Source organism: Nycticebus coucang, chromosome 8, assembly GCF_027406575.1.
Source record: "Nycticebus coucang isolate mNycCou1 chromosome 8, mNycCou1.pri, whole genome shotgun sequence".
In the NCBI taxonomy this organism is placed as follows: Eukaryota; Metazoa; Chordata; class Mammalia; order Primates; family Lorisidae; genus Nycticebus; species Nycticebus coucang.
In genome coordinates, this window is record NC_069787.1 from 46,704,959 (window position 1) to 46,732,738 (window position 27,780).

The 27,780-nt window shown below is 34.8% G+C and overlaps 1 pseudogene; it reads left to right on the top strand.

Annotated features, from left to right (window-relative positions):
- Nucleotides 1-27,780, top strand: part of LOC128591323 (centlein-like) — a 53,602-nt pseudogene that overhangs the window by 10,626 nt on the left and 15,196 nt on the right.

The following is a 27,780-nucleotide window of genomic DNA, read 5'->3' on the forward strand; positions in this document are numbered from 1 at the left end:
AAGCTCATGAGTAATTTGGTTCTCAGTTTGAAATAATTCTCTTAGTCCTTCTCCTTTCTCCATTTATCATTGTTTTAATTGTTGTGACTTCATTACTGCTTTTTTTTTGTTGTTGTTGTTAAAGCTTTCATGTCTATTTTCAAAGTAGGTCACTATAGATAATAAATTAACTATGTTCAAGTATTGCCTGGTAGTGTTTAGGTCTTATACTGTCACCCTTGTTTTTTCCCTTGCTTCATACTTACTGTTATTCTCTTCTTAGTTTATAGAATTCTCTTGACCATGATTTGAATTATTCATTTTATGGCTTATCCATAATAAATTATTTGTTCCAGACATACTTTCTCTTGTCACCCTTATGCTTTATGGTTCCTCTGAGTTCTCTTTGCTATTTTAATATCAACTAAAGCCAGATCATTAAGGATGTACCCCACTCTATTCAAAAGGTTTATTGAAAAAGATTCATAAAGCTAAATTTTAAAGTGAACTTTAACTGTATATACCTGTGCTTTTATTTTTTCATGTAGATTTTTGAGGACATAAAGAAAATATGTTGAATTATATAGACTTTTATAAATTTTTGAGAATTTAATTTCTTAATTCTCTTGGGAGTATATCTTTATCTTATTACTTTAATTACTGCAAAATATAATATCAAACTATATTATGCAATGTAATAAAGTGATTTGATAATCATAGTTTTAGTTAACCAACTTATTGTTATTATTATTTTTTTTTGAGACAGAGTCTCACTATATTGCCCTCAGTAGAGTGCTGTGATGTCACAGCTCACAGCAACCTCAAACTCTTGGGCTGAAGAGATTCTCTTGCCTCAGCCTCCCGAGTAGCTGGGACTACAGGCACCCACCACAACTCCCAGCTATTTTTTTGGTTGCAGTTGTCATTGTTATTTAGCAGGCCCAGGCCAGGCTTGAGCCCACCAGCCTTGGTGTCTGTGGCTGGCGCCCTACTCACTGAGCTATGGGCGCTGAGCCCCAACTTATTTTCTTATTATGCTTGTTTATTTACAAATTATATGTGTTTTTTTCATTGTGAATTACTAAGTTCACTGAAATGCCAAATTTAAAATACTAAATATATCTCATAAAAGGTCTTGCTATTGATATCATTTATGTTATCTGTGCCTGTTAAGTTTACCATACTATTTTTAATGGGAAAACCTTTCTAAAACTTAAGTTAATATGATCCCCATACTGAAAGAAGTACATTTTATTTCATAACCCAACATACACACACACAAAATAAAAGTTTCATATACTAATAGCTATCCCTACTATGTATAATTAAGGTAAACATACATCAGTGTTTATATCAAATGTGAGTGTAATAATATTAAAGTAAAAACCCCAAGTTAAGCATGAAAATATTTAGGAAATACTTTATGAAGTATGTCTGCTTATTTCTTAAGTTTATTCTTATAGGCATTGTTCATGCTAAGTATTTATACATATCACTTTTATATTTTCTATTTTGTTTTACTCCATTAAAAATGCTGATAGTGGTCACTAAATTGATTTAATGACCCATCACTTTATTGCAGACTATAGTTTAAAAAATACTGCTTGGGAGAAATTCTTGCACATGTATATCTGGAGGCATGCTTGAGAGTGTTCACAGCAGCATTGTTTGTATACCCCTTTCCCTTAATTGAGAATAACTGAAATATTTACTGATGAGCGATGGATAAACATGCAGATGATAGCATTACTTGTATAATGGAGTATTACTTTACATCAAGATAATTGAATTGCAGCTATGTTCATTCTTTTTTGTTTTCCCAAATTTTAATTTATTATTATTATTTTTATTATTAAATCATAGCTGTGTACATTAATGTGATCATGGGGCACCATACACTGGTTTTATAGACTATTTGACACATTTTCATCACACTGGTTAACATAGCCTTCCTGGCATTTTCTTAGTTACTGTGTTAAGACATTTACATTCCACATTTACTAAGTTTCACATATACCCTTGTAAGATACACCGCTGGTGTAATCCCACCAATCACCCTCCTTCTGCCCAACTCCCCCCCCCTCCTTTTCCCCTATTCTTAGGTTATAACTGGGTTATAGCTTTCATGTGAAAGCCATAAATTAGTTTCATAATAAGGCTGAGTACATTGGATACTTTTTCTTCCATTCTTGAGATACTTTACTAAGAAGAATATGTTCCAGCTCCATCCATGTAAGCATGAAAGAGGTAAAGTCTCCATCTTTCTTTAAGGCTGCATAATATTCCACGGTGTACATATACCACAATTTATTAATCCATTCGTGGATTGATGGGCACTTGGGTTTTTTCCATGACTTAGCAATTATGAATTGGGCTGCAATAAACATTCTGGTACAAATATCTTTGTTATGTTGTGATTTTTGGTCTTCTGGGTATTTGCCTAGTAGAGGAATTATAGGATTGGATGGCAGATCTATTTTCAGATCTCTAAGTGTTCTCCAAACATCTTTCCAAAAGGAATGTATTAATTTGCATTCCCACCAGCAGTGTAGAAGTATTCCCTTTTCTCCACATCTACGCCAACATCTCTGGTCTTGGGATTTTGTGATACGGGCTAATCTCTATAGATCTATTGGGGAACACATATTGAGCAAAAATAGCAAGCCACATAATTCATATGTATGGTTTGATTTGATGTATTAATATAAGTTCCAAAAAATAAGTCATGCTGTATAGTATGTCAGATGTGTGTGTGTATAGGTGTTTGTGTATCTGTCTTCAAACTATAAAGAAAAGTGAGAGAAAAGAAAGAATTATAGTTTCAGGATAGTGGATACCCATGAAGGGAGTAGGAGGTAAGCGGATATTCAGGGGACTATCAAGTTAAAGGTGAAATTATGTTTCTTGGCTGAGTGATAGTGGGTACAGAGTCTGCTCCTTTTATTCTTTATTCTTTACATACTTATCACAAATGACTTCTGTATATATTCAGTGTCTAAAGTATTTTTAAATAGGAGTAGTATTAAATCAACAATTAACATTACAACTTAAAAAAATTAGAGTATAGGAATATTTTCACTTTATTCCTAAAACTCAAATCTACTTTTCATTTTATCCTGAATCATACCCTCATATTCACTTTAACCTGAAGTCCTTTGGAGATGGCTTGGTAGAGAGTAAATATGGAAATAGTACAAAGTAAATTGATATTTAGAGATCAGCCTCAATGATAGATACGAGTGGAATAGAAGTCTGCTGAACTATTACTTTTAAAAGATTATGTTTCTATTGTAACTGGAATTTCTCTGCTGGGTTCTTGGTCTTAGAAATTTGAAAAATGAATTCACAGGCCACCACGACTAAGTGAAAGCATAGATTTTATTAGCAGTAAGAGAAAGGAAATAACCTGTAGTCCCAGGTACTCGGGAGGCTGGGGCAAGAGAATCACCTAAACCCAATAGCTAGAGGTTGCTGTGAGCTGTGACGCCACAGTACTCTACTGAGGGCAACAGAGTGAGACTCTGTCTCTTAAAAAAACAGGAAAGAGAGAAAGGAAATAGCAAAGCCCTCTGGTACAGTGGAGGGAGATCTTGATTGGGTAGCCCAGGTTTCAGATATCTAAGGATATATATGCAGCTTTTCCTACCCTGCAGGCAGAGGAGTCTGGGGAGATCAAATGTATGTCTAAAATATGTTTGGTGCCAGAGGCTTGTGGGCAGAGAAATTAGTATTAAAACTGCCATCATATAGGAATGTGGTCTATTTTTAGGCATTTACCCCTTCCCTGGGAGTGGTGGTTTACATGGTGATCCAACTGGTTTATGGGCCTGCTCATGCCCAGAAAATGGGGTCTCTGTTCAGCTCTAAGTGAAGGGCACTTGCATCACTATCTTGATGCTTTTTTTTTTGGTTGAGAGACAAATGGTGCTGTTGAATCTGACTTGTAGGCTTCAAATAATTTGATAGGATACACTTAATAAATATTCATTGAGAGAATTGACTGAGTTGACCAAAGTTGAAGTTTGAGAAAGAGATAGTATCAGTATATGGATTTCAATTTTAGCAAGTTAGTTTGAGGTAGCAGATGTTATATAGAAAGTTGGAAGGATGAGATTTGTTATTGAGAAAATGAGGGCTGCATTATGGATTGGATAGTTTTCAGACAGGGGAAGACTAGAAGCTGAGAAAAGGTGAATTTTCTGAGAGAAAAAGCTATGAAGAGAAAAGAGGGAAGTTTAAGGATGAGTCATGAGTATGTTTACCAAATAGGTTTCATTTAGTTATCTATGGCCGTTGAACATTCATTTAAAAATTATGGCAGTCATAATATTGTTAATATTCTGTTTACAGAGCAAGATCTTTTTAGTACCAAAAATCTTGCCATTTTTTTTAAAGATTTATGCTTCAAAAGTCATTGTTGCTTTTCAAAAATTTTTTCTTCCAAATATTATATATCCAAATATAATATTATTTAAAGCTATAAATGCATTTTTTAATTAGAATATTTTGTAAAATCTTGGTTTTTTTTCCTTTATATATGTCAATTCTGAAAGTTTGATTTCTGAGTATAGCTTAATTTTTGGTGTCCAGTTTTTGTGTGTTCATCATAAATAGGCATTATACTTATATATTTCGGTTGGAAATCCATAAGTATGTCATATAAAAATGAAAATTATGGTTATAGACATTATATGAAAGCTAGTTAATCCTAATATTAGTAACCATAATCTAAAACCTTTCAAATAAAATATTTTTTTCTTAAAAATAAAAGCTTACCAATAAGTAAATTTTTTTTCCACAGAGAGAATCATTACTAAAACAGTAAATAAATGACCTTGTAAAACGGAAGATTGCAGTAGATGAAGAAAATGCTTTTTTAAGGAAAGAATTCAGTGACTTGGAGAAGAAATTTAAAGATAAAAGTCAAGAAGTTAAGGTATGTTGACTTGTACATAGTTTTGTAGGACTGTTGCTTTGAAGTCCTGCTTTAAGCTTTGTGAGCCTTTGTGGCCCAGGAAGTGACAGGCTTGGAGGAAAAATTGCCTTAGGCCCTGCTATACATTACAGTTTTTTCACATGCAGAAACTCTGATAAAGATGCTTTAAAGCTAGAACTCCAAGCTTTATAACTGTCAGATAAATAGTTAATGATGGAAATGGAGCTAAGAAAGTAGGAGTGTGAATATGTGGCTTCTTGTAATTAGATTCTGATGGGACTGTCATTATTAATTGATAATACCCAGGTCTGGGAGGATATGTCTGTGTGGGTCTCAAAAATAGCTGGGGACAGCATCAAAGGCAGCTTGATCAATTAATGGGCTCTGCAAATGTGTACTCATCAAAGCTGTCATCCAGTGAAAAAATATGACCCATCCACCTGCACGAAAAGAGGCCAATAAAAGTACACAGGTGACCTTGGCTATCAAATATAGAAGAAGCTGCTATGAGGGTAAAACTGCACAGTTTATATTTGCTGATTAGTTCTCACATTTTTTTCATGTTTTGGTGGGTTTTTTTGTTTGTTTATTGGCCCTTCTGGTACTGTTCTACAGGACACAAAGGAGTGTGTACAGAATAAAGAAGAGCAAAACAGACTAGTTATAAAAAATCTGAAGGAGGAAAATGAGAAATTAAGTACCCGCTGCACTGACTTGCTAAATGACCTGGAGAAACTGAGGAAGCAAGAAGCACACTGGAGAAAAGAAAAATACAGCATTGATGCAAAAATAAAGGTATACAACAAGAATGGAATCCACGCTGCTTGTTTGGATCTAACTTCTTGTAGGAAACTTAAAACATGTTATTTTCTTTAAATAACAACTTATATATTCAAATCCACCAGTGGGGACTAGCATTAATTTATATTCTTTCACTTAAGACCCACAGCTTTTTAAAAATTGATGTTGCAAAGCAGGAAACTGACTTCAAATAGTTATCCTAAAATGCAATCATTAAAAAATAAAGGCTATTGCATTTTGAAATAAAATGTGTTTTGAAAAAACATATTTAGAGTCCTGGGTTTTGACTTTTTTAAATTTATAATTATAGCTAGAATTCATTGCAATATAGTATTGACTTTAATCCCATTTCCTTTAAAAAAATAAAGTATAAAAAAAATTGAAAAAAAAAATCGTAGTTCTCAGATGATGCTTTCTTTGGCTTTAAAGGGCCTTATTCAAATAAAAATTTGAATAATAAATTTTATTTTTATAGAAGATAAAAGTTATAATAAATCATCATAATATTCCTACATCTTTTTTTAAAGGCTAATCAAATGAAACCATGGGTTTTTCTATCCTTTTTGATCAGCATTTTTCCAAAATAATACTTTTTTGCGGCATTCTCTTTGTCTTATGAGGAGTTTTGCTCATTTCTTTTCCCACCAAATTTCGGGTTTCTTTCTTACCATAAATTTTGTTGAAAAGGTCAGAAACAAATGGTAGTGGTGGTAAATATACGCATGTACTTTTAAAAATATATAAATACATGTGTATGTACAGCTATTCAACACATAGAGATAGTTGGCTCTTAGTGTCCGTGGGTTCTGCTTTGGTGAATTCAGCCAAAATGGGTTGAAAGTATTTGGAAAAAAATAATAAAAAATAACTATGTAATAATTCAAATTAATACAAATAAAAATATAGTATTACAACTACTTACATTGTATTAGATATTATAAATCATCTAGAGGTGGTTTAAAGTATATGGGAGGATATGGGTAGGTTCTACACAGGTACTCTGGCATTTCCATAAAGGACTTGAGTGTCTGAATTTTGGTATCTGCAAAGGGTCCTAGAACCAATCCTCCTTGGATACTGAGGGACACCTCAGTGGATGTGTGTGCGTATGTGTATGTGTGTAAATATTTAAGATAGGGGAGAAGGATATGTCTTTTTGATTGTGTAAATCAATCCATTGCAGATATTTCAGGCAGTATCTTAAATCTGTTAGTGCACGATTAGAGAATGACTGAGCCTGAGCCAGAGCCATTGAGATAAATGAATTTTGGTGCATTTGTTTTCTTAATTTTATATCAGTTTCTACTTCTCTACATCCTTCAAACAGTTTGGTATGTGATAAGGGTAAGTGGTACTTGCTTTTGTTAATTTACAGCTATATGAGTATTTGATGATAATTTTTATTTCCTTATATTCATTCAAATAATCAGTTCTGTGATATCCAATGACTTTTTACTTATGTGACATTTTTTTCTATTGAGGTGTTTGTCTTTTTCTTATTTATTCATAAGCATTTTTTATTTTGGATACTGATGCTTTATTTTATATATTACAAATATGCCTCCTGTTTTTTGAACCTTATGTAAGGTGAATTGAACTTTCAAAAGTTTGTGAGTTTGTATAAAATCAAATTTATTATTTTCTTCTCTAATGTTTTTACTTTAGGAGCTATATATAACTAAGTGTTCTTTACTTCAGAGTCTTAATTAAGAATTCATTTTTGAGTGTGATGTTCCATGTCACTTACTCAATAGTTTACTGATTTGTGATGCAGTCTCACAGATCCAAATTTCCTTGCGTATGTGAGAAATTCCTCATGCGTGTTCCACATCATTTACTCAATAATTTACTGATTTGTGATTCAATCTCACATCTCTGTATTTCCTATTATTTTCATGGTTTTAGGTATTTTGGTTATATAATTTGACTCACTGTTTGGCAGGGAAGTCTATTTTTTCTTTTGTTCCTTTTTTTTTTAAGAGATAGGATTTCTCTGTTTTGCTCAGGCTGGAGTACAATGGTGCAGTCATAGCTCACTGCAGCCTCAACCCCCTGAAATCAAGTGGTCTTCCCATCTCCACCCCTTGAGTAGCTAGAACTATAGGTATATACTACTATGACTTTAGTTTTAAATTTTTATTTTTGGGGGGAAGACAGGTTCTCACATTGATAGAGCTGGTCTTAAATTCCTGGCCTCAAGTGATCCTCCTACCTTGGCCTCCCAAAGTGCTCGGCTTATAGGCAATGGCTACTGTGCCTAAGTGGAAGCCTACGTTTTTATTCATTTCTTTGTAAGTCAAAAGCCCTGTATTTCTTCATTAGGTTAGAATACTAAGAATCATTTTTATTAGTTTTAGTGAAAAGTTAGAAAGCAGATGGGAGGTATACTGAATTATGAATTAATTTTGAGGGAATTGTTAGAAAGCAGATGGGAGGTATACTGAGGTATACTGAATTATGAATTAATTTTGATTAATTAATTAATCAATGCCCAGCTATTTTTTGTTATAGTTGTCATTGTTGTTTAGCTGGCCTGGGCAGGGTTTGAACCCTCCACTCTTGGTGTTTGTGGCTGGCACCGTAACCACTGTGCTATGGGTGCCAAGGCTGTACGTACTTTTTCATTTTTCTAAGTTGTACAATTACATTGTCTTGTCAGTAAGAAAACTTTGCATCCTTTCTTTGCAGTAAGAAAGCTTTTTTAGAAGAAATAGAACTCACATGCTATATACTTAATCTATTTGAAATACAAAATTCAGTAGTTTTTAAATTATGCACAAAATTGTAAAATCATCACTACTTTTTCTCCCTACATCTACATATATTTTAAGTATATACCTAGGAATGAAATTATTAGCTCATATAGTAACTCTGTTTTTAAGCTTTGGTGGAACTGTAAACCTGTACGTAGATACAACATAACCATTTTATGTTCTGAACAGCCATGTACAGGGATTCGATTTCTTCATTCCTAGTCAACACTTATTATTATCTCCTTTTTTTTTCTTATAGCTGCCCTCATGGATATGAAGTGATAGCATATTGTAGTGTTTTCATTTGCATTTTCTTTCTTTCTTTCTTTTTTTTTTTTTTTTTTGAGACAGAGTCTCAAGCTGTCTCCCTGGATAGAGTCCTGTAGCATCACAGCTCACAGCAACCACAAACTCCTGGGCTCAAGCGATTCTCTTGCCTCAGCCTCACAAGTAGCTGGGACTACAGGCACCTTCCACAACGCCCGGCTATTTGTTGTTGTTGTTGTTGTTGTTGTTGCAGTAGTTGTCGTCGTTTTAGCTGGCCTGGGCTGGGTTCAAACCCGCCAGCCTTGGTTGTATGTGGCTGGCACCCTACTGACTGAGCTACGGGTACCACCTGATTTGTATTTTCTTTATGGCTAATGATGTTGAGCATCTTTTCATGTATTATTGGCTATTAATATACCTCTCAGCAATGTCTATCCAAATCCTTTTCATCTATGTATACTGGATACAAGTTCCTTATCAGATCTATAAATTAAAAATATTTTCTCCAGGGGTGGTGCCTGTGGCTCAAAGTGGTAGAGCGCCAGCCCCAAATGCCGGAGGTGGCGGTTTCAAACCCAGCCCTGGCCAAAAAACTGCAAAAAAAAAAAAGAAAAAAATATTTTCTCCAATTGTGTGTGTTATTTTTTTCTTTCTTGATTCTTCTCACTTGCTCCATCACCCAGGCTGGAGTGCTATGGCCCAGTCATAATTCACTGTAACACTGACTGCTGAGCTTAACTGATCCTCTTGCCTCAGCCACCTAAGTAGCCAGCACTGTAGGCAGTTGCTACTCATTGCACCAGACCTTGATGGTGTTCTTTAAAACAAAAAAGTTTTTCTTTTTTTTTTTTTTTTTTTTTTTAATTTGGCCGGGGCTGGGTTTGAACCCGCCACCTCCGGCATATGGGACCGGTGCCCTACCCGCTGAGCCACAGGCGCCGCCCAAAAAAGTTTTTCTTTTTTACTTTCTTTTTTTTTTTGAGACAGAGAGTCTCACTTTGTCACTTGTGGTAGAGTGCCATGGCATCATAGCTCGTAGAAACCTCAAACTCTTGGGCTCAATGATTCTCTTGGCTCAGCCTCCCAAGTAGCTGGGACTATAGGCGCCCACCACAACGCCTGGCTATTTTTAGAGATGGAGGTCTCGTTCTTGCTCAGGCTGGTCTCAAACCCATGAGCTTAGGCAATCCACCTATCTCAGAGTGCTAGGATTACAGGTATGAGCCACTGTGCCTGGCCCAAAAGTTTTTCATTTTGATGACACTTTATTTATCAGGGTTTTTATTTATTTATTTATTTATTTGGCATTGCTTGTGCTTTTGGTGTCAGATTTAAGAAATCATTGCCTAACCAAAGGTTGTGAATATTGACAACTATGTTTCCTTCTAAAGTTTATTGTTTTGTGTCTTAGGTTCTTTGATTTATTTTGAGTTAGCTTTTTAATATGGCGTGAAATATGAATCTAACTTAATTCTTTTGTGTTATTCTGTTGTTACAGTACCATATCTTGAAAAGATGATTCTTTTCCCCCAAAGAAAATGCAAAGACATTTTTATTGAGTATCAATAAAAATAGGGTTTAGACCAAAGTTCTGTTCCTTCATCTATGTAGATCTATCCTTGTGTCTTTGTCTTTATTGCTGCAGATTTGTAGCAAGTTTTCAAATTAGAATGTGTAAGAAATCGGGCTGGGCGAGTATTTTATGAGGAGGAACCCCCGGGCAATTGAAGCAGCTTCAAAAATACACTACTGGGACTTGATCAAACTAAAAAACTTCTGCACAGCCAAGAACACAGTAAGTAAAGCAAGCAAACAGCCCTTAGAATGGGAGAAGATATTTGCATGTTATGTCTCTGACAAAGGTTTAATAACCAGAATCTACAGAGAACTCAAACGCATTAGCAAGAATAGAACAAGGGATCCCATCGCAGGCTGGGCACGGGATTTGAAGAGAAACTTCTCTGAAGAAGACAGGCACGCGGCCTTCAGACATATGAAAAAATGCTCATCATCTTTAATCATCAGAGAAATGCAAATCAAACTACTTTGAGATACCATCTAACTCCAGTGAGACTAGCCTATATCACAAAATTCCAAGACCAGAGATGTTGGCGTGGATGTGGAGAAAAGGGAACACTTTTGCACTGCTGGTGGGAATGCAAATTAATACATTCCTTTTGGAAAAAGATATGGAGAACACTTAGAGATCTAAAAATAGATCTGCCATTCAATCCTGTAATCCCTCTACTGGGCATATACCCAGAAGACCAAAAAGCACATCATAACAAAGATATTTGTACCAGAATGTTTATTGCAGCTCAATTCATAATTGCTAAGTCATGGAAGAAGCCCAAGTGCCCATCGATCCATGAATGGATTAATAAATTGTGGTACATGTACACCATGGAATATTATGCAGCCTTAAAGAAAGATGGAGACTTTACCGCTTTTATGTTTACATGGATGGAGCTGGAACATATTCTTCTTAGTAAAGTATCTCAAGAATGGAAGAAAAAGTACCCAATGTACTCAGCCCTACTATGAAACTAATTTAGGGTTTGCACATGAAAGCTATAACCCAGTTACAACCTAAGAATGGGGGAAGGGGGAAAGGGAGGGGAGGGAGGGGGGAGGTGGGTAGAGGGAAGGGGATTGGTGGGATTACACCAGCGGTGCATCTTACAAGGGTATATGTGAAACTTGGTAAACGGTCTGTAAAGCTAGTGAATGATGCCCCATGATCATATCAATGTACACAGCTATGATTTAATAAAAAAAGAAAAAAAAAAACAAATTGGAATGTGTGTCCTCCAAATTTATTTTTCTTTTTCAAGATTGGTTATTCTGAATCTCTTGAATTTTAGTAAGAATTATAGAAAAAGACTTTCTGTTTTTGCAAAAAAAAAAATCCAGCTGAGAAAAGAATTTTTTTGAGACAAAAATCTCACTTTGTTGCCCTCAGTAGAATGCCGTGGCATCATAGTGCACAGCAACCTTACACTCCTAGGCTCAAGTGATTCTCTTGCCTCAGCCTCCTGAGTAGCTAGGACTATAGGTACCTGCCACAACACCTGGCTATTTTTTTTTTTTTTTTTTTTTTGTATTTTAGAGACGGGGTCTAGCTCTTGCTCAGGCTGGTCTCAAACCCGTGAGCTCAGGCAGTTCACCTCCCTTGGCCTCTGAGAGTGCTAGGATTACAGGCATGAGCCTCCGCACCCAGCCCCCAGCTGAAATTTTGATAGAGATTACATTGAATCACTAGATCAATCTGGGGAGTATTGCCATCTGAGTAAGTGTTCTGATCCGTCAACGTTATTTCTTTCATTTATTTAGGTTGTCTTTATTTTTTTTTTTTTCAGTTTCATAGTTTTCAGAGTTTAAGTTTGCACTTCTTTGGGTAAATGTATTCATGAAATTTTATTTTTCAATCAATTGTTTCTTAAATTTTATTTCAGATCTTCCATTCCTAGTGTATAGATACACAATTAATCTTTGTATATTGATCATGTATACTACAAGTTTTTTGAAGAGGTTTAGTATAATTCTGATAGTTTTTTAGTAAATTGCTTAGGATTTTCTGCATATTTTATGCATCTGCAAGTAGAAATAGTTTTACTTGTTCCTCTCCAATCTATATGCTTTTTATTTAATTAGTTTATGTTACCCTGGCTAGAACCACTGGTACAATGTTGAATAGAAAAGGAAAGGGAAGACATTGTGTCTTGTTTCTGATTTCTCTGATTTCATTCGCTCTTTCATCCTCAAGTATGATACTAGCTATGAGTTTGTTTTGTTGATGTTACTATATTAAATTGAAGTTTCCTTCTATATTCCTATTTTGGTGAGTTTTTTAATTAGGAAGGGCATATTGAGTTTTGCTATGCTTTTTCTTGCACCTATTGAAACGATCATGAAGTTTCTGTCTTTCATTTTATTGGTATGGTGTATTACATTGATTTTTGAATGTTAAATCATACTTACATTATTGGGATATCTTTATCTTTTTTCTAGCTTTGGTATTAGAATAAGGCTGTTCTTACAAAAAGAGGGAGTTTTCCACCTCTTCTAGCTTTTAGGAGATTTTGAGAGGGACTGGCATAAATTCTTTAAATGTTTGGTAGATTTCTGTGTAGGGAGGTTTCAATAGCTGATTCAGTCTCTTTTTGTTTCTTCTTGAGTCAGTTTAGGTAATCTGTATATTTGTCCATAGATGCTATTTGTGCAGTTCAAAGATTATCTGATCTGTTGATATACAATAGATTATAGCATTTTCTAATAATACTTTTTATTTTTGATGGTTGATATTAGTGCTCTAACTTTGTTCATGATTTCAGTTATTTGCATCTTTGTCTCTATTGTCAATCTAGCTAAGGGTTGCCAATTGTGTTGGTCTTGTCAAAGAATCAACTTTAGTTTTAATTGATTTCCTTTTTTGTTTTTATTTTTCACCTTTTTTTTTTTACAATTTCTATTCTGATCTTTGAGTAAGTGTTCTGATCCATCAACGTGTTATTTCTTTCATTTATTTAGGTTGTCTTTTTTCAGTTTTGTAACTGAAAAATAATGTGTCTTTATTTTTTTTTTAGTTTTATTATTTTCTTGTATCTTTGGGTTTAATTTGCTATTCTGTTTTTGACCTCAAAGTACAAAGTTGGGTTATTAATTTGAGATACTTTTTTTTTTTTTTTAATGCAGACAATAATAGCTGTAAACTTCCTTCTGAACAGCTGCCTTGCTGTTTTTGTATGTTGTGTTTTTGTTTTTACTCATCTGGAAACATTTTATAAATCCCTTGGATTACCTTTAATTCATTGGTTGTTTGAGTGTGGGTTAATTTCCACATATTTGTGAATTTTCCTTTATTACTTCTGCTGTTAGTGTCTAGTTCCATTCCATGTGTTCAGAAAAGACTTTATGTTCTGGCGTATGTTCCATATGTACTTGAGAATAATGGGTATTCTGCTGTTCGGGGATAGAGTAGGCCTCTTAGGTGTACTTGGTTTATAGTGTTCTTTAAGACGTCCATATCCTTATTGACCTTCTGTGCAGATGCTTTATCCGTCATTTAAAGCGGGGTATTGAATCTCCAACTATTGTTATATAATTTCCTGTTTCTCCCTTTAATTGTTACATGTCCTTGATGAATTGAATTTTTGACAAGTATACATGTATTTTGCTCTCCTTGCTATCTTGTGACCATTTTTGACTTAAAGTCTGTTTGTCTGATATTGTATCTACCGTTATTTTGGTTTCTATTTGCATGGAGTATCTTTTTTTATTCTTGTACCTTTAACCTGTTTGTGTCTTTGAATTTGTATGGTTGTATAATGTTTTCTTTATTGATTCTGCCAATCTTTTGTTTTTGAGTGGAGAGATGAATCATTTACATTTGAAATAATTACCCCATTTCCCCCAAAATAAGACATCCTCCGAAAATAAGACCTACTTACAGGAAAGATAAGACGTCCCCTGAAAATAAGACCTAACGCATCTTTGGGAGCACACCTTAAAATAAGACACTTTCTTATTTTTGGGGAAACAGGGTACTAATATGGAATAACAAACTCATGCCATTTTCTTATTTTTTCTCTGTATATATTACATCTTTTTTGTAGATCATTTCTTCTGTTATTACTTTTATTTGTGTTGATGGTTTGTAGTGACACATTGTAATTCTTTTTTAATATTTTTGTATATATTCTATTGATAATTTCTTTGTGGTTACCATGGTGGCTACAGATACCGTCCTGAATTTATAGCAGTCTAATTTTTATTTGATACTGAATATCTTTAATGGGATATAAAATAATTTGATTCTATATAGCTCTGCCCCTCCACTTTATGTTATTGTCACAAATTACATTTTTATATGTTCTTTGCCCAGTGACACAGATTGATACATGTTTTATGTATGTCTTTGAAATCACGTAGGAAATAAAAAGTAGAGTTAGAAGTCAAGAAGCCAAATATATAACAACATTGGCTTTTATATTTGCCCACATATTGATATTTATCTTTACTGGAAATCTTTTCTAAAAAAATATATTTATTTATTTTTTGAGAGCAAGTCTTTCTCTCTTACTTGGGCTAGAGAGCAGTGGCATCCCCATAGCTCACTGAAACTTCAAACTCCTAGGCTCAAGTGATTATCCCGCTTCAGTTTCCTATGTAGCTGAGGGTACAGGCACATGCCACTAGGTCCAGCTAATTTTTCTATTTTTTGTAGAGGTGGGGTCTTTCTCTTGCCCAGCCTGATCTTGAATTTCGTGGCCTTAGTCAGTCCTCACACTGCTGCCTATTAGAGTCCTGGGATTACAGGCATGGGGTCACGGTGCCTGGACAGAAATCTTTATTTCTTCATATGGTTTGGAGTAACTGTCCTGCATTTTTTTGTTTCAGTCTGAAGGACTCCTTTTAACATGTCAGGTAGGGCAGCTCTAGTGATAATGAATTCCCTCAGCTTTGTTTATACATGGCTAGCTACGATTCTGGATGGGTGTCTTAGTTATAGATATCCTTAGTGTGGTTGTTTTCCCAATTGTTAGTTATTCGTAGGCTTTACTGGTGTACTATATGCATTGGGCAGATACCCTGTCTCTTGTTGACAAGGGAAGATTGAGATCTTTGAAATCCTTTCTCTTTCCTAGCCTTGTGGTCTTCTTAACAGTGTGAATTTTATTGGCATGCCCAGTTACAACTCTGAAATAGTAGTAGCTCATTCTTATGGGTAAAAGTCAGCTATGCCCTGTGTGATTGAGTCATAAATGCTGTTATGGGCTGTACAGATTGTCCTCCCTGCCAGTAGGTGGCAAATTCAGAAAGATCCACCTTTAGTATTGTTTTGGGGACCTATAACTAATTCTAGTCCATCAGAAGAAGTAATAAAAGCTAGCTTGGCTGGGGGTCTAGGATCTGTTCTCAAGTTGCTGCAGAAAGCCACTGGGGAAGGACTAAAGTGGCCCTGCCAAGCCAGAAAATCTACTTGTCAGGTAGAGGCCATCTGGGGTTCACAGACCGGCTGCTGGGATTGGGTTTCACTCTTCTTCCTCCTCCTGTATCTCCAGGTCTTCTTCTGGCTTCTGATTTCAAGCTGCAGTCCAAAGTAGCTGAGCTTACCAGCAGTGGTGCCACAGGTTAGGAGCTTCCCTGCCTAGGATCCTATCCTGGACTGAAAGTGTAGCTTTTTCTGAACCTGGGAAGGGTTCTCTACTATGGTGTTGCAGCTTAGACCCTCATTGCACTGTCCTTTCAGTTTTGCTTGTGTGGGCTCTTTTGCCTCCCAAGATTAGTTCACAAATTTCTCCTCCATGCCCCCAAGCAACACTATTGACTCCTGGTAGAGAGGATCTGGCTTGCAGGCCTGTTTCCTGGTCCTCTAAGTTCAGTCCTTGATCATGCCAGGGAAAAGCATGCTGGTTCTGAGTTGCCCATGGAGTGTTCAAGCAGGTTTAATATCCCCTCGCTTTGAAGTATGCCCTGCTCTTCTGGAGCAGCTGGGCAAGTGGTACCTGGGAAGGCTGGCAGGCAGGGGGCTTGGAGTCAGTTCTAGTACCCATGGGTCCACTGCTGGTTTTTAAGGTGAAAGGTGTGAGCCCTACTCTTGGAGCCTCAGTGTTTAGTGGACACACCAACACAGGAGAAGCAGTTGCTCCTGGGAACCCTGGGTCAGTTGTCCCTTGGGGTACCTGTGCTGCTCAGCAGCAGTGGGCAGGGTATGAGGGTGAGGAAGGAGTCTTGAGAGCTGGCAGCCTGCCTGGAATGTTCAAACTCTGAGATCACACATCCCCCCAGACCCAGTGGCCCATATGGCTACTGCAGTCTAGGCCAGAATCAGGAAATGTTTATGTGGGGAAGGGATACAAAATCACAAGGACTGGACCTCCCTTGGGAGGACAGAGGCAGACAACGGTGGAGAAGCAGTATGGCACCTGGCATCCCAGCTCAGGTCTGTGGTAACAGGAAGTGACCTTGATGGGGCTGGTATCCCACTGCTCTGTCTTTAAGAAGCTCCCACTTCATTGGTAGCAGCAAGCTTTGGGGTTTATAATGGTAGAAAAGCTCTTTAGCAGCTCTGGGGGGACTGCTTATTAGTTACTAGTGTGTTGCCCTAACTCCATCTATTTTGGGCAAGTGAACCAGACTTACTCCATTTTGTTAAGAGCTTGCCCTACCCCCCCACCCCCCTTTTATAACCAAAATAGCCCCTTGAACAAGCAGCAACCCTGCAAAAACAGGAAGGAAATTTAGCTGAGAGCTGCCAAATCCTGTGACAACTGAAAAAATCTTGTGGAAACCACAGTACTGTCACAAGTCTGTCTGGTCTGTCTGTGTGTAGTTTTTGACCCTCTGTAAGATCCCTCCCCATAGCTCTAACCTTGCAGACATTAGATTCTATAAAATTCTGCTTACGCTAGGACTTTCCATCCCCTGCTTGAAATGCCATATAAAAACTTTGCACCCCTACTTCAAGGGGGTCAAGAGACTTTGTGTGTGAGCCTGCTCTTGACTGGCTGGCCCAATAAAGGACTCTTGCTTAATTTGAAATCAGTGTGCTGGCATTTGTCTATAATTCCACTGCTGGCCGGTACAACATTAGAAGCATGAAGAGGAGAGAAACAAAATCTCCACTTACCCTCGCTACAGGACTCTAAATTTCTTGCATTTGTTCTCTGTTGATATCTTGCTCTTTGGTCTGCTCTGCAGCTTCTTCCCATGGAATCTCTAGTAGTTCCTGGCAAATTTCTTTCAGAATTATACTTGAAATGTGTTTTTGTCAGGTAAAACTTTTCCTTCTTTCTGAGATGGTCTGGCAATTACCTGTCTCTGGTCAGCTATCTTGTACATGAAGTCCTTGATGTCTGTGCAATAACATTATGTCTAAAAAACAATGTATATATCATAATTAAAAAATACAGTATTTCTGACAAATGCTAACCATTATCTGTGTCTTCATCAAGTTGTCATCTTTTTGCTATGGATAATCTTGCCTTATTTTTGATGGCTGCTAACTGCTTAGGGTGGTGTTTGGTGAAGGTGAGGTGGCTGTGGTAATTCTTTTTTTTTTTTCCCTTTAATCCCTTTTTATTTTCAACTTAATTATTGAATTTAATTTGTTATGGATTTGATAGTTAATTTTAGAAGCATAATGAATTATTCACATTTAAATGAATAAGAAGAAGTAATATCCAGGAATGAGGGTTTAAATATGTATAGTATTTGATGAAAACACATTATCTATCATTTCTCAAAAACAAAATAGAAACATTCTCTTTGCCTTTGAAACGCTTTACATCTTGCCAATCTTATCATCTCTTTTAAAATCACAATCTAAATGCACTGTTCTTTTATTTGTAACAAACATGCCGATAAGTATTTAAAAGAAAAAAAAAAAAAAACAGGTTCTGGAGTATAATTTGGACATATGTAATTCTGGAGAATGAGTTGTGGAAAGGTAGAACAAAGTATTCCCTGCCAAAATTCTGAGAATTTATAATTTCCTCCCCCATTTAGTGAATCTTTTCTTATCCTTTCAATACCTCTCTATAAAAATTGAAAAATCGATTTACTTCACATTTCAGTTTTTCTGTTTCGTTTTCTTTCTTTCTTTCTTTCTTTTTATTAAATCATATCGGTGTACATTGATATGATCATGGGGCATCATACACTAGCTTCACAGACCGTTTGACACACTTTCATCACACTGGTTAACATAGCTTTCCTGGCATTCTCTCAGTTACTGTGTCAAGACACATTCCACATTTACCAAGTTTCACATATACCCTTGTAAGATGCACCGGAGGTGTAATCGCACCAATCCTCCTCCCTCTACCTATCTCCCCCCTCCCTCCCCTCTCTTTCCCTCCTCCCCCTATTCTTAGGTTGTAACTGGGTTATAGCTTTCATGTGAAAACCCTAAATTAGTTTCATAGTAGGGCTGAGTACATTGGGTACTTTTTCTTCCATTAAGCTTTTCACACTAATTGACTTTTCTTTATGAAGGATTTTTCATGGCATGCTGTTGATAGCATTTTATCTGCAGTAGAACTTCAAAAATTAGAATCAATCCTGCCAAAACTTCAGCTGTCTTGTAAATTAAAGTTACGGAATATTCTCAGTTTTTTGTTACCATTTGAACAGTGTTCACAGTATCTTCACCGGAATATATGCCATCTCAAGAAAATGGTTTTGTTTTTTATGTCATAAAAAGCAATTCTCATTTATTGAATGTTAACATGATACTGGAGCAATTCAGTGACATCTCAGACTCTACTTTTAATTCTCTTGATTTCCTACAACATCTATAATTATTTATTCCATGGTAATCTTGAACCCCTCAAAGTCATCCTTGAGGGTTGGCATCAAATTCTTTCAAACTCCTGTTAATGTTACTATTTTGACCTTCTCTCATGAATTACAAATGTTCTTAATAACAGATCAGATCCTTCAAACATTTGGTTTCATATTCTAGAATGTGAATCTTTCTTAATCCATGGGCTGTAAACTGATACTGTGTTACCTGGCATAAAAAAGCATTAATCTTTTTATAAATGACAATCAGAGCTCTTGGGTTAACTAAGATATTGTCAATGGCAGTAGTATTTTTAAAGTAATCTTTTTTGTGAGCAATAGGTAATAACAATCTGTTTTAAATACTGTATTCAGCAAAGCATGCTGTATACAGAGGTACTGATATATAGGCATTATTCTTCTATTTGTAGAGCCAGGAAGTGTTATTTAGCATAATTCTTAAAGGTCCTATGCGTTTTGGAATAGGAAATATTGCATGGTCTTCGACTTAAGTCACCAACTGCCTTAGCCCATAACAAGACAGTTAGAAAGTTAACAAGTTAACTTATTTTACAACAAGTTAAATCTTGTTAAGCTTAGAAGGCAGGGATTTACTTCTCTCCAGCTGTGAAAGTCATAGATGGCATCTTCTTTTAATAGAAGGTTGTTTTGTCTGCATTGAAAATCTTAGTTACATCTTCTAGACAACTTGCTGTAGCTTCAACATCAGCACTTGCTGCTCAACCTTGTACTGGTTTTTTTTTGTTTGTTTGTTTTTTGAGACAGTCTCACTTTGTCGCCGTGGGTAGAGTGCTGTGGTGTCACAGCTCACAGCAATCTCCAACTCTTGGGCTTAAGTGATTCTCTTGCCTCAGCCTCCCAAGTAGCTGGGACTATTTTTTTAGCCTGCCACAATGTCCGGCTATTTTGGGGATGCAGTTGGTATTGTTGTTTACCTGGCCTGGGCCTGAACCCAGCAGCTTTGGTGTATGTGGCTGGTGCCCTAATCACTGTGCTGTGGCCGCCGAGCCTCAGCCTTGTACTTTTATGTTTTATACATGGTATCTTGCCTTAAATCTCGTGAATGAACTCCTCCAAACAATTAGAACAGTAACAGCAAAGATTACAGATTACCATAAAAGATACAATAATATTGGAAAAATTTGAAATATTCCTAGAATTACCAAAATGTAATACAAATAAACAAAGTCCACACGTGCTGTTAGAAAAAAATGCCTCTTGATAGACTTGCTTATTGCAGGATTGCCTCAACCCTTTAATTTATAAGAAGTGCAATGTCTTGTGAAGCACAATAAAGAACTATGGTAAAACTAAGTATACCCGTATATGATACAAGATTTTTTTTAGTATAATTATTTAAATGTGGATATCCAGTTTTCCCAACACCATTTGTTGAAAAGATTGTCTTTTCTTCATCCAACGGTCTTGGTATCCTTTTTTAAAATTTATTTTGCTACATATATGAGAGTTTCTTTCTAGGCTTTCTATTGTATATATTAGTCTCTTATCTGGATTTTTCTCTCCCAGTACCACACTGTTTGGATTACTGTAGCTTTTTAATAATTACAGAATCAGGGAATGTAAGACCTTCAACTTTATTGTTCTTTTTAAAATTTGTCTTAGCTGTTTAGGTTTTCTTGAGATTCTGTATGATTTTTAGAATTGATTTTTCCATTTTTAAAAAAATGGTAATGGGGATTTTTGGTAAGGATTGTATTGAATCTACAGATCACTGTGGGTAGTATTGACATCTTAACAGTATTAAGTCTTCCATTTTAGTAACACTCTATTTCTTCCCATTTTTCATGTCACCTTTAATTTCTTTCTGTAGTGTTTTGTAGTTTTCGGTATATATGCCCTTTACCTCTTTGGCTAAGTTTTCTCTTAGGTATTTTATTCTCTTTTATGCTGTTGTAAGTGCGTTTTTTTCTTAGTGATTTGTTTTAGTTTTTGTTTCTTGGATTGATCATTGTTAGTGCATGGAAACACAACTGATTTTTGTATTTTAATTTTGTGTCCTGTATCTTTGCTGCGTTTGTTTATTAGTTCCAACAGTTTTTTCCATGGAATCATGATTAGCATTTTCTACATATAAGATCATTTTGTCTCTGGACAGAGATAGTTTTACTTCTTTCATTCTTGTTTTGATGCCATTTATTTCTTTTTCTTGCCTTATTGCTCTGGCTTGCAGAGATGGTTTTTGATACAGCCAGTCTTTAAAAGTTTATAGCCTTCGAGGGCTCTACTAGCAGTGTTTTTTCCAGTTATCTGGTTGGCCTGCAGTTTATCTTGTTACTCTCATGAAGATCCCAGGTTTTCCTTAGTTTGCTAACAAATTCAGTTTTTCATAATATATAACATATAAAAAATATAAATATATTTATAAAATGTAAATATATTTCTCCACTGTCTGCTTCAAACAGAGTTAGTTTAATAGGGAAGAAATATCTTAGTTCTTTGTTCTTATTGCCTGCCTCTACTCTTAGGCACAATGTCTGAAGCACTGTTTTTAAGCTTGGGGTAGGAAAAATGAACCGCTTATTTCAAGTGACATTCATGCTTTACGAGTAGGGTGCTTGGTGAAATGATAGCTTTTTGTCTTCTAGTCTTGCCTCTTTCCATATTGAACCTCATGATTATGAATGATGTGGGATGAGTGTGATCATGATTAGTACCCAGATACTATTGACCTCTGATACCCAGAGTAGAGCCTCTTCCCTGCGAATGATCACTGAATGGTCAGGAGGTCAGGAACTAGGGAGAGAGGATTGTGATCGCCAGTGTCCTGCCCCTCCTATGGAAGATGTCTGTGTTGTTGGCTGTGTTTCTGTGAAGCTAAACTTGTAGTGGGCTGGTATCTTTAAATACTAGAGATTCTCACTGTTCCTAATGGACCTTTGTAGGTGTTATTAAATAAATGTTTCTTCATTTACTGTATGCCTTTGGGACAATTTTCAGATCCTTCAAACATTTGTTGTTTTTTTTTGTATATTTCATCAATTATGCTTTTTCTCTGGAGGTGTTATCTCCCTGAAGCTTCTCATGCTGCCATTTTGGTTGTGGAAACTTCATATATTGTTTCAAGTGAAATAAATACAATTTGATCCTTAGATATTTTTTGGTTGCAGTCTAAAATATATGTATTCTGATTTGTATATGTTGCAAACTATACAAATAATGACAGAATGACTTTTTCAGACCAATTTACTTAATGTTTTCTCAGTGATGGGAAAAGAGAGACAAGGACAGAAAAAAGATGAGAAGGAGCTGCTTTAAAGAAATGGGGAAATATTGTTGAAAAATCAAATTATTTCTTCCTTGAGAAGGCAAAGATTTAACTGTTGAAAAACTAAATATGCAGAGGTGATGGCTTCCTATTATGTTAATTCAAATGATATGAATAGAATAATATATGCTGTTTTGTGAAAAAAACCCAAATTACAATCAAATATGTGGTGGGGAAGGCATTTTTAAGAGATATTAGACATTTTCTACCATCCCTGTGTTCTTTTGACTCAAAAAGATAAAGGAATGATACATATGATAGTATTTATAGTCAATAGAGTAGCAACTGTATCCAGTAAAAATGTTTGTTTTTTTGTATAATTGCAGTTAATTTAAGGAAATCACTGAATATTGGGTGCTGTTTTCTCCTTTAGAGGCTTTCATATTTCTAATTCCTAGAGGACTGTGTTTTAAGATGCTGCATACCGAATAGTTTAAACATGTATCAGGAAACCAAAAGGGCCATTTTATTTCTAAATTATGTCTAGTGAAAAAGTACCATTTGGTGAAAAGGGTTTTGAGAATGAAAGAGAAAGGATATTCTCAGATGGAAAGCTTCCAAAAGGAAAATAAAAGTCAAAGATTTACTGGAACAGAAGATGTATCCTAAACAATCTAATTACCCATTTTTGGTTAAGAAAAATTTGAGAGCACAGGACCTGGAACAAAGTTTATGTATCTTAGACCTTTGATCTCCACAAACAGGTTAGATACGAGTCTTCCAGTGCTCACTCTACCATGGTAATGATGAGACATCCTTAATTCTGTCCACACACTGAGTCAGAACATCAAAATGTCAAATTTTAAAAACTTTCTGAAACCCAAGAAATAGGTGGTTTTTGAGGTTGTTAATACAGGGAGAACTGTAGTGGGAGTGTCTTACCAAAGTTGTGAAATGAGTGGGGCTTTATAGAGAGAGAAACAAAAGCGGCCAGGTGCCTGCTGCCAAGTTTAGTGGGCTTTGGTTAAGCATGTGTTGCAGAAAGAAGTTGTGTCCTTTGTGATTTGGTGTATTTTATCGAATTTTTAACTTGAAGAAGTTGGATGAAGTGGGTTAGTCTCCTGACACTAAAGAGTAAGGGTTGGTGACAGGGTGTGGTTAGTGTAAGTTTGGAGAAAAGAATTTTACAGTTCTCCATATTCAACAAAAGTTTATTGGGTATAAAGTATGTGACTGGCACTACACAGTAACTCAGAAGCAACAGTTTAAAAATGCCTGTTTTTATAGAATTTATATTGTAGTGGTAAGAGGTATAAAACACATTAGCAATGAAAAAGTAAGCTGTGTTACATGGTGACAAATGGAATGAATGAAGACAAGTTTGGGAAGAAGGGTAGATAGATGTTTTTGGTCCTGGTTGGGTGGGTTTCTATTTAATCATAGTAGTACCGCTGGCATTTATTGGGCAGTTCAGCCTTTTCCCAAAGATGTAGAAGGATATTTTCATCTTTTATCAAATTTCAATATATATTATTTGGTCTGCTTCTGGATTATGTTTAATGTGTCTTTGGCCTATTAGTTTATCCCTCTTTGAGAATTGCATTTTAAATTTGCAAAGCTTATTAAAATTTTTTCTTCAGTAGGAACATTTTCTATTCTTTGTCCTATTTGAAAATTGTCTTAGTTTTGGCTTATTAGTAATAGGAATTTTAGCACTAGTAGCTAAGTTCAATAGCAAACCATTAGAATTTTTGTTAAAATTGCATTGTATTTTTAGATAAATTTGGAAAGAACTGATATGTTTATAGTAAGGATTCTTTCCATTCATGTACCTGGTATATCTTCCCGTCTATTTAGGTTATATTTCATATTTTTCAGTAAGATTTTATAACTATTGTACCTTGGTTTATAAGATTTATTTCTTGTTATTTTGTATTTCTTGTTGGTATTGTAAATGTTGTATTATATAGAAAAGCAATTAAGTTTTGTAGTCATCTTTTACTCTAATGTTGCTCAACTCTAGTTCTAAGTGTGTATTCTTTCTTTTATTTTTTTTTATGTGTGTGTAAGATCTTATGGATAGCTAATAAGAGTATACTATTTCTGGGCGGCGCCTGTGGCTCAACGGAGTTAGGGTGCCGGCCCCATATGCTGGAGGTGGCGAATTCAAACCCAGCCCCTGCCAAAAACTGCAAAAAAAAAAAAAAAGAGTATACTATTTCGCTTAACAATATATATTTAATATCCTTTCTCCCCCTCTTATTATGTTAGTTAAAACCTGTAGGACATTTTAAAATGTAAAGCAAGTTTTTCTTGATTTTTAATTAAAAATTGCACCATTAGTTATAATATTTGTAGATGTTTTTGGCATTCTTATTACCAAATTCAGAATTTTCTCTATATTCCTATTTTGTTGGCAATTAAAAAAAAACATTCTGTAAAGGTGTTGTATTGTTTTAAAACTTTTTTTGGGAATCTATTGATTTGTTTATACTTTTTTCCTTTAATTTATTAATATGATAAATTATATTAATAGATTTTCTTATGTTAAATCATCCTTGCATTTCTGGAATGATATAACTCTATAAATAAACACAAATTTTCTTTAGTATGGTATAACTTATTTTGGATTTTTGTGTCTATGTTCCTAAGTGATACTGCTCTGAAATGTTCCTTTTTTTGCACTGCCTTTTTCTGACTTTGATAAATAATTATGCAAATTGGATAAACAATTATGCAAATTTCATAAAATAAGCTTGTAATTTCCATTTTAAATCCCGTATAACATTTCCCATAAAACTGGAGTTGAAATTTAAGAAGCTTTCAGGACCAGGCAAAGTGTTTTTGTGAGTAGATTTCATATATTTGGTTAAATGTATTGATATTTATTAAATTTTTAATTATCCTTTTGAAATTTTCTTTCTACTTTTGAATTTTTAAATTTATAGTCAAATGGCTCAAAAATTGTACACTATACAGTGGAAGCAATGAAAAATTTACTTTGACACTGTATTGTTATCAAGAAGCCTTCTTTCAGAGAGTTGTATTTTTGTTTTTTGCTGTGATGTCCCAACAGTGGAAACCCAAGATAGAATTCTGTGTGCCTTTAAGACTACCTGTACTTATGGGTCCACTTTCCTCCTTTGATTTCTCCCCTTCTGTGGTTATTGGTACAGTGAAGTTCTGCTATTTGTTTTATTCTAGCAATTTAAGTTTTTTATGAAAAGTTTTGTAGGTTTTAAGCTTATTGGGAACTTGTTCTAGTATTTTCTAATGACTTAAAAATATATATTCATATGAAGCACACAACTGATGATTGTCTTCAAACCAATCCCTTTCCTAATCTGCCCTATCACATTCATGGTAAATGGAATCCCTATTCACCTATATCACAGTTTTTCAACCTTTTTTAATCCCAAAGCACATTTGAACCAATAGTTAAACTTCCATGGCACACTTCAATTATGTAGATCAAAAACAGTAAAAATAAGAACATACTTGCTGGGCTTTGAACTTTTTTCAAAAATAATTTAATTAATGATCTTTAAAAAATTTCTAGGCACACCTAAGATCCTCTCATGCCATACCAGCGTGATGCAGCATACCCATTAAAAATCACTGACCTATTTGTTCAAGCCAACTCCCTGTGAGAAATCTTTGATTCCTATCTTTGTCTTGCTACCCCACAGCAACTTATCAACAGGTCCTATCCTTTCTACCTTCAGAATATATCTGAAATATGACTCCTTGCCACCTGTTTTATGACTTGTCAGGCTACCAACAGCTTTGGTTGGATTATTTCATTAATTTTTTATTGATCCCTTTGCTTCTACTTTTGATACCAACTGTCACTTTTTTCACTTTGGGTGCCTGGTTGTTGCATTTTTGTTTCGTAATGTTTATTTCATAAAATTTTAGTATGTTAAGTTTATTTATAGTTCTTTTGAAATGGTTTTGATATTTGCTAGGATAGTGTTTATTTTCTTTTGTTCACTTTGTTGACTGTCTTTTTGAATGTTAGACTTTCTAAGGGTTTATCTTGAGTGGGAATGTTTCAGTGTCCTCTATTTGTCCACATTAAGCACTTTTGAGGTTTCTGACATTGTTGGATACCCCAGTCTGGAACTACATGTTTTTCTTTGAGCCTGGGGGTTCTTGCCTCATTCTAATACTTGGCATAAGTAACATTGTATTTTGACATGAACAGCTTTAGATAGGTCCTACGTGTGCTGCTTTTAAAATTTCTTCTACATATGTAGGCCATAGTCTCAAATTTATTTTTTAATCTCTTTTTAAGAGATTGAGAACTCTTTTTTTACAAGTCTGTAGTTTCATTTTCTGAGTTTGGATTCTTCTACTAAGTATGTCAGTGCATTTAGTCTTAACTATTTCTCATTTGAAAATCTAGCCATCTCTCTATATAGTATGGCACAGAGATACAAAGGTATTTGCTTAGCTCTGACTTAGTATGTGTTTCAGATTCATCAGCATAGTTATTTTTGGTTTTGAGTATTTTAGGTTTTTTAAAAAGTCTTTCCTTCCTCTCTCCTCCTTTGCTCTCCTTCCTCTATCTGCCCACTTATGTGTATATCAATGCTTTTTTTGTGAATATATAGGAATATCTAGTGTTTTACCTAAACCTTTATGTTCATTTTTAGAAATAATGATTATATGGTGTTTATGTGGATATACTTTATTTAGATATAATACTTACTTAATTCTTCACAAAAGTAGTTAAAATTAATTCTATAATATATTATTTGAAAATATAACATCAAATTTTGCCACAAAGCCATGGTATTTTTTTGTTTCTGAAAAAAAATCCATGACTGATATAAAAATTATAGTTTGTGTCAAATTTTTTAAGTGAAAAATAAATCATTGAGTTTTTTCTCTGTCATTTTGTGAGATAGGTAACATAACAGAATTTTTATTTTATTTTATATTTATTATGTTTGCGTGTGACACAAGTTCTCTAATTTTAGGCCTTTGAAGACAGTTTATTTGAAGCAAAGAAAGAAATTGAAATATCACAGACTAAATATAATGCCTTATCATTACAATTGAATAATAAACAGACTGAACTTATTCAAAAGGATATGGATATTACCCTGGTCAGGCAAGTATATTCAACTTTTAATTTACATTACAGAAATGTCAGTAAGTATTTAGATTTATTATCAGTACCTCCAAAAGTAAATAATATGTTTTCTATGGGTATATGTGTTTATGAATTGAAAATCTGGAATTATAAACATGAAATTGGGAATAGTTAACTGGAAGAATCAGGTTGTCCACAGAATTGGAACAGCGTAGTCAAAGAGTACCTTTGTTTCAGTGTTTAATAAGGACAATACATTAATTGATTGTTTTCTTTTAACATTTCTAGCTGTGTGTTATGTGATAATTGTTATAATGTACAATAATAACTGGGAAACAATTTTGACTTTTAATTTTGTTATGTCGTGTACTTTAACTTAAGAAATACTCTTTCTATATCAACATAAATG